The 7,664-nt window shown below is 46.0% G+C and overlaps 1 non-coding gene across 1 annotated transcript; it reads right to left on the reverse strand.

Annotated features, from left to right (window-relative positions):
• Nucleotides 1–6,673: 6,673 nt before the first annotated feature.
• On the reverse strand, nucleotides 6,674–6,747 carry TRNAT-AGU. The gene has a single exon. It is a non-coding gene; the product is annotated as a tRNA-Thr (tRNA).
• Nucleotides 6,748–7,664: the final 917 nt, after the last annotated feature.

Raw genomic sequence — 7,664 nt, forward strand, 5'->3', positions numbered from 1 at the left:
GTGTTGGTCTGCCATAGTCGAAACAAAATAGGAAATTCTTTCCAGTAGCACCTTAGAGACCAACTGAGTTTGTTCTTGGTATGAGCTTTCGTGTGCATGCACACTTCTTCAGATACACTGAGACAAGCTATTCCACTCCCTGAGCTCCTTGTGAGTAAGAAGGTAGGCAGGTGGGAGGCTGGCTGAGGGCAGCCTGAAGTTGGTGGGGCAGTGCCCCATCTGCCTTCTTGGGCCAGCTGGCCCTCACTGAGGGTTCATGCAAAGAGAGGATGGGGTGATTCTTCTAGTGGTGACTAGTCTGCTGGTGGTTTTCTACTTTCCATGATAAGAGCCGGAAGCTGTAGGTTGCTCAGCCACCCACTAGCCCAGAGATTTACAGCAGCAGTACCTTAAAGTTGTAGCCTCCTTGGGTGATGCTTTCCCCACATGCAGAGTGGATGCTTACAGCAGGCTCCCTGACAAATTGTGAATATATGATAATGAGCTGTTAGTAGCAGCATCTTGTTCCTGCAAGATGAACAACTGCTGTGGGTTCCTCTGCATACAACAGCTACACCACCACCATCAATTGTGAAATAAATCAGGGTTAAACGTTGCCATTAATGACTTCTTTTCTCTCTAATGCTTTAATTATCTATGCATGGTACAAGTGACAGGAAGAACATTGTGGTAATTCACACTTAGCAGTTTAAACAAGGGTGGCTGAACATCCAAGTGCTTTTTAGTAAAAGTAAAGAAACAAACAAACAATGGATGGTAGGTTGGTAAATAGCATGTCAGTGATTCAGTGCTACCACTAATGTTTGGGCCAAAGGTCTCTTATTCTGTGTTTTTTCCTAAAGAATTGGTCTTCAGAAGATAATGTCAAGTGTGCTTTTTATTTGAAAGAGCTGGAGTTTAGCCGGAGTCCTCGCAACAGGCAACAGGCTACAGCGCCTCTGAATTGACACTTGATCTTGCACTTAGCAATTTGTCATTCCAACCCATCCAGGCTGCAAGAGGCAACTCCTAAATCTGCAAGACTGTTCCTTCTCATGAACTATTCTGATTATTCCACTGCAGGGTTTATTTTATATAAGGGCTCATTGGCCTTTGTTTTCAGTGCTTTCAAGGTTTGACTCTGGAAGATATTAGTAAAAATAAGCGAAAGCCCTCTTGAGCAGGTACAGAGGGCAATGTACAGAGGGTTGTATCCAAAGTTATTCATACTCATGGTAAATCCACTTGAATTAATGGACACGACAAACACAAGTCCATTAATTTCAGTGGGGCTAATGTGAGCATAATTTAGCTGCATACAATGCAGGGTCTCCATGCAGCAGGAATCAGGGAGACGAGCTGCTTGATCAGACGGTGTTCTTTCTAGACAGGCTAGTGGAGACTGAGCCCCACAATCCCTTTTGCTAGAAATTAAGCAATGTTCCACCACCTAGCCAAGCATTTTATATTGTGGCAGGCCTGCTTTATATTACCAATTACTTTAGAGCAATTGTTTGGGGGGGGGGGAATCATTTCTCCCTTGAAAGGTTTCAGTAGCCTTCTCTAATTGTTACCAAGGCAGCACAAATCAATATTGTTAAACTCCTTGTATAAAGTGCACATTGTTAAGATTATCAATATATATTTGCAGACCCGTTTAGATTTCCCAGCTCCCCTAAGATCACAGTTGGATAACCATGATGGGCTGCATACACACCATACATTTAAAGCACATGCCCATCAAAAAAAGAATCCCGGGACAGTAGTTTACCCACTCAGAGCTACAATTTCTCTCCTCCTTAACAAACTACAATTCTCAGGATTCTTTTCTGGGGGTGGGGAGTGAAATGTGCTTTGAATGTATGTTGTGTACACAACCATCATTTACTGCAGAGCATGTTGAGTTCCTTTGACACCTCCAGCCTAAAAAATTACTTGGAATAAAGATAGGTAGCCGTGTTGGTCTGCCATAGTCGAATCTGAAGAAGTGTGCATGCACACGAAAGCTCATACCAAGAACAAACTCAGTTGGTCTCTAAGGTGCTACTGGAAAGAATTTTTTTTATTTTGTTTGGAATAAAGAGCAGAACTACACATTACTGGTGGCTACTGCCCAAGGCCTTGAAATAATAAAACAAATACCTCCAAAGTTACAATAAAGCAACAGAAGACAGAGTCCAGTAAAAATCAACCAACCAATCTAAAATTCAGAACAGATATAATGTTGAGAGATTGGACAGGAAAGCATTAATTCAGACAGAAGTACTTTAAGCCCACCATTTACTTGCATTTAACCTGTGTGTGTAGCATTTTTTTAAAAAAAGAAAAAGAGGTGGGGTTCTGGGAAAAATGATGTTGGCAGTCCCACCCAATGGGTTTTGACTATAAGTGATTTTGGCTTGAGATACACACAGGCTTACTGTATTCACTCAATGATTGCAGGAATTACTTGCTCACTGTGGCAAGACAGCTTGAGCATATAACACCAATCCTGGCATGACTACTCTGACTGCCAATTAGTTTCCGGGCCCAATTAAAAGTGTTGGTTTTGACCTATAAAGCCTTAAACAGCTCAAGACCACAATATGCCAAGGACCACCTCTTCCCATATCAACAGTTATCGGAGTGGTTTAACCATTGACTCCTAATTTTCCAGGGAAATGTAATTATGTGAACAGAAGGGGGGGGGTCTCCTGACAACTCTCAGCACCCTTAACAAACTACAATTTGCAGGATCCTTTGGGGGAAGCCATCACTGTTTAAAGTGGGGTAATACTGCTTTAAATGTATAGTGCAGATGGGGCCTTAATAGGCTCCTTTTAAGGTACGGTATATAAATCTGGCCACATGACCCGGAAGCTGTCTGCGGACAAATGCCGGCTCCCTCGGCCTATAGAGCAAGATGAGCGCCGCAACCCCAGAGTCGTCTGCGACTGGACCTAATGGTCAGGGGTACCTTTACCTTTAACTTTATATAAATCTTTATATACAGTACCAGTAAATCTTGCCCTCACATCCACTCCTTGCCCTTCAACTCTCTGAGGAGTTCCCCAAGTGCTGCTTTCACTTCTGACCAAACCACGCAACAGCTGGAACAATAATGCACAAGCATCTCCCCACTTCCCTGTCATTCCTTATTCCAACAACTGATTTATATTGTGGCTTTTATGATTACTCTGATTCAAAAGTCATAACATGACAGTATTAAGTGATCCTGGTCTACTTTAAGAGGCTGCATTTATTGTTTTCTATGTCTGCTTCCAAGCCTTTTAATAGTTAATAGAATCCTGTACAGAATGCAATTTATTTTGTTGCAAATCTCTCCCCACCCACCTGTAAGCCATATAAAATCTAGCCATGGCTTGTTCATGGGGTGTGTGTGTGTGTGTGAGAGAGAGAGAGAGAGAGAGAGAGAGAGAGAGAGAGAGAAAGGAAATATAACATGAAGCAATCCCAGTTGTGGTCCATTGAATGTACAGCAGTGCTCTTGTTATAAGGCCATTAATTTGTCCATAGGAATGGAGTCCCATACCTGTGACAGCCAAGCTTCTAAGAGATTTACATCCAGCTCTGATTTCTGTTGCCGCTTTTGTTTGTGACTCCTTTACCGCAAGCATTCCCTCCTTGGCAGTCCTGTCCTTTTCAGGAAAAGTACTTGGCGATGCTGCTCTTTGTTCTTTCTACCTGTTTTAATTTTATGTGACATACCTGTACACCATTTGACTTCAGAAGAGTCCCTGAATTGCACAGTATTTCCTTCTGCCAAACCACCCCTCGGAGAAGACTGATTGTCCTCATGTTTTCAACTCTCCTTCCCCATCACTTTGTTCTTTATACACGTTCACAACCAATTGATCTTTGGCATCTTAACAAAGAAAATTAAAGTCCATTTTGAAAATGCTTGCAAAGCCATTTTAAATATGCCCAAAACAGAGAACATACTCCAGAAGTGGAGTTGGCCTATTGCTCCTGTGAGACTGCTCTGTAGGCAGGAAAAGTGCCAGAATATTCCAGGAATATTGAAGTCCCACAGGCTAAATTTCTGCTTCAAGCATCTAAACGAGGCTTCCTCAACCTCAGCCCTCCAGATGTTTTGAGACTACAATTCCCAGCATCCCTGGCCATTGGTCCTGCTAGCTAGGAATCATGGGAGTTGTAGGTCAGAAACATCTGGAGGGCCGAGGTTGAGGAAGCCTGATCTACACTATTCTTCACAAAGCCCCTGTGGACTTTTCCAGTGCAAGCCACCCAAGTTGTTGTTGTTGTTGTTGTTGTTGTTGTTGTTAGCATTTACATTCCACCTTTCACCACACAGTCCTGGGGTGGGATTACATATCCCAAGGGTTCACCCACCCACAAAGGCCTGTGGGAACAAGTACATTTAGACATGCCATTGAAATGTGTTCATTGGCGAGGTTAGACAAATCTAGGAGGGGAGGGGATTCCACAATCTGGAGGTCACTATAGAAGGGGCTCTATCACACACACACACCCCACCACATGAACTTCACATTGCAGTGGAGTTTCCAGCAGCCCACCACAACCTTGCAGGACTCAACACCTATCATCCTCTATGGGAGGAGATCCTCTTTCTGAGACTTAGGGCTTGGTTCATATGGTACAGCAAGCCTGCAACTTAGCATGTTCTGGGGATCACACATAAAGCCAAAACCAATATAGTCATTGGGTTGGATGGCAGGTGGGATTGCCAAAGTCATTTCCCCCGTAAGCCTGCCCCGTTTCTGCCCCTGTTTGTTTGTTTGTTTGTTTGCCACACATGTAAAGCTGAATACGCACAAGTTAAAAGCATGTACGTAAGTTGTGGGCTTACTGTAATCGCAGTAACCCAGACAACATTTTTACCAGTGGTTGTGTTAGCATCTAAGAAATCATTTACAGCCGTACCTTGGTTCCCAAACAGAATGTGTTCCGGGAGTCTGTTCGGCTCCCAGAACCGTTCAAAAACCAAGGCGCAGCTTCCAATTGGCTGCAGGAGTGTCCCGCAGCCAATCGGAGGCCATGGAAGCCGTGCCGGATGTTCGGCTTCCAAAAGTTGTTCAAAAACCGGAACACTCACTTCCGAGTTTTGATCGTTTGGGAGCCAAGGCATTTGAGATCCAAGGTATGACTGTACTCACTTAAAGCTGCAATCCTAACCACAGTTGCCTGGTATGATCCCCAATGAATTCAGGACTCACTTCTGAGTAGACATAATCAAGACGGTGCTGTAAGGCTGCAATATTGCCCTTGAGTTATGCTGGTCAGACCAGGGTAGGATTGTTACTAAGCCATCAACCACAGGGCAACCCTAAGCATGAGCATAGCCCAGGGGGAGGCAGCTTCCCCCCAATCAATAAAAATAAAAATACATAGCAAACTGAGGTTCTGTCCCTCCTAACAAAAGGCCTGGCTATGCCCATGACCCTAAGTAATGATAGTACAGGGGAGGTAGGAAAGTGTTATGGTGACATAAGGTCCAGTCAGTGCAAGTACCCATCTTTGGCATAATGAGGAAATGGGCAGCTTCGGAGGCTCTGAATAGGAGGACGGGGAAAGAGGCCAGAATAAAGTCTGTAAACCTCATCAAGGGACAAGCCTCCCCATCACTGAGCTTTGCTTGTGTGACACTTTCTGACCACTATCCAAAGTGAATTTCACAGAATCCGATGGGAGTTCCTCCCTAGTGAGGGTTGTAGCCTAAACTGGATTGACCCTTTGGGTTGGATTAATCGACTTGATAAAGCATTTCCTGGCACATATTGATGTATGCCCCTCTGCGAGTTTTTGCCTGTATTGATGACGGCAAGGAAATAAGCAGGGACAGCAGTGGTTCCGGATTAATCTGGACAACTACACAAACACATGACTATAAATAGATGAATGAATGAATGTAGAACGATGTGACAAACACTCTTCCCTTCAAAGTCTGCGTGGTCGGAATAAGCAGGATTCTGAAAAACATACCATGCCTTGTCAAGTTTCTCTGTGTGTGCCTGTCTTAAGAATAATGCGTCACCAGTGGACATCTGCTGAGCATCCTCTTCAACATGTTAAGCAACAAGGAAGGAAGCATGAAAGAATATGAAACATGAAAGAATAAAGAGGGTCATCCACAGGAGCTGAAGGGTGTTTCCCCCTATGCCTTGCATAGTTAAAAAGTGGCCCTGTTTAAAGGAAGGAGAAACACACACAGAGAGAAATCGGCAGTTCAAGTCTTAAAGGTGCAGGAAACAAACACACTTCCGTGTAAAAAAAATAAAAAAATTTGAACGTATTTTCTGCAAGATGTCAAACTACTGGCACACGTAAGATTATTTCTCTTGTTATGATAGCCCATTTTTGCAAAAAGGTGTACATTTATTCGTGACTGCAATCGCAAAAGGCTCGGCTGTGGGTTCGCTCCCCCCCCTCCGCGCGTGGATCCGCGGAGGGGCTGCTGCCGGGGAGTGGGGCGTGGGGGCTGCTCTTAAGGGAGCCTACGAAGGGCATCGGGCATCCTGCAAAGCGGGCGCCTGGCCACGAGCCTCTTGCAAAGTGGCGCGCAGCAGCAAAACCTTTAAACGGCACCTGGAGCGAAGGAGGCGGAGGATCCGAGCGCGCCTCTCTCGCTCTTTCTCCAGCCGAGAAGGGCGGGTGGGCATAAAAATAAGGCCACGTCCTGCGAGCGCAGGCAAAACAGAGACGACCCCTCTGCAGGCACCGCTGGGATTCGAACCCAGGATCTCCTGTTTACTAGACAGGCGCTTTAACCAACTAAGCCACGGCGCCGGCCGGTAGGGTGAGCAGCGGAGCAGCCTTCATGTACCTCCGGGAGGGAGCAGGAAGGAGGAGGAGGAAGAGGAGGAGGAGGAGGAAGAAGAGGACTGCGGGAGATGCAGCCGTGGTTGGATCCGCACGTGGACGGAAGGCGTTCTTCTGCATTCCCACCCACCGCACTTCCTAAGGATCAGGGACCGGCATCGGGATTTATGTATTTGGGGGGGGGGCGGGTGTTAATGGCTTGTACGGTTTGTCCTTCAGCTCAGCTTTGACTGGGAGAAGCGCTTTGCAAAGATGTGCAGAGGGAGAGCCCCTTGCAAAGATGCAATTTCCCAGGGAGTGGGACCCGCTGAACTCCAGCGGAGTTTACTCTGAGTAGACGTGGGTAGGCTTCAATAGGATGGCAGTTCTCTCCGAGGGTCGATTCTGCTAGAATCAGCGACGCCAACTTGAAAAACAATTTTTTGGGGGGAGGCAGGTAATTCCCGCCCCACACAATCGATCGCATGATGCAGCACACAAACCATATTTGGAGATGCCCATTAACTTTTTTTGGGGGGAGGGCCCCTGCACCTCAAATATATTATGGTGGGGGGCAAAAGCCCCATGGCCCCTGGGAGTTGGCTCCTATGGCTAGAATGGATCACAGCATTGTAGAGTTGGAAGGGACCACAAGGGTCATCCAGTCCAACCCTCTGCAATGTAGGACTCCTTTTGCCCAACATGGGGCTCAAACCCACAACCCTGAAATGACCTCGTGCTCTACCGACTGAGGTAAGGAGTGAGGTGTGTGCAGAAAACTTGCTGGGGATCAAACTTAGGTGGGACAGCTGGGAAGGAAAGCAGAGAGGGTGGACTGTAGCCAGGGTATGCCAGAGACATTTTGGCACCTGAGGAAACCACAAAATGGCGACCTCTCCCCTTCC

This window comes from Lacerta agilis, chromosome 8 (assembly GCF_009819535.1).
Source record: "Lacerta agilis isolate rLacAgi1 chromosome 8, rLacAgi1.pri, whole genome shotgun sequence".
Classification (NCBI taxonomy): Eukaryota; Metazoa; Chordata; class Lepidosauria; order Squamata; family Lacertidae; genus Lacerta; species Lacerta agilis.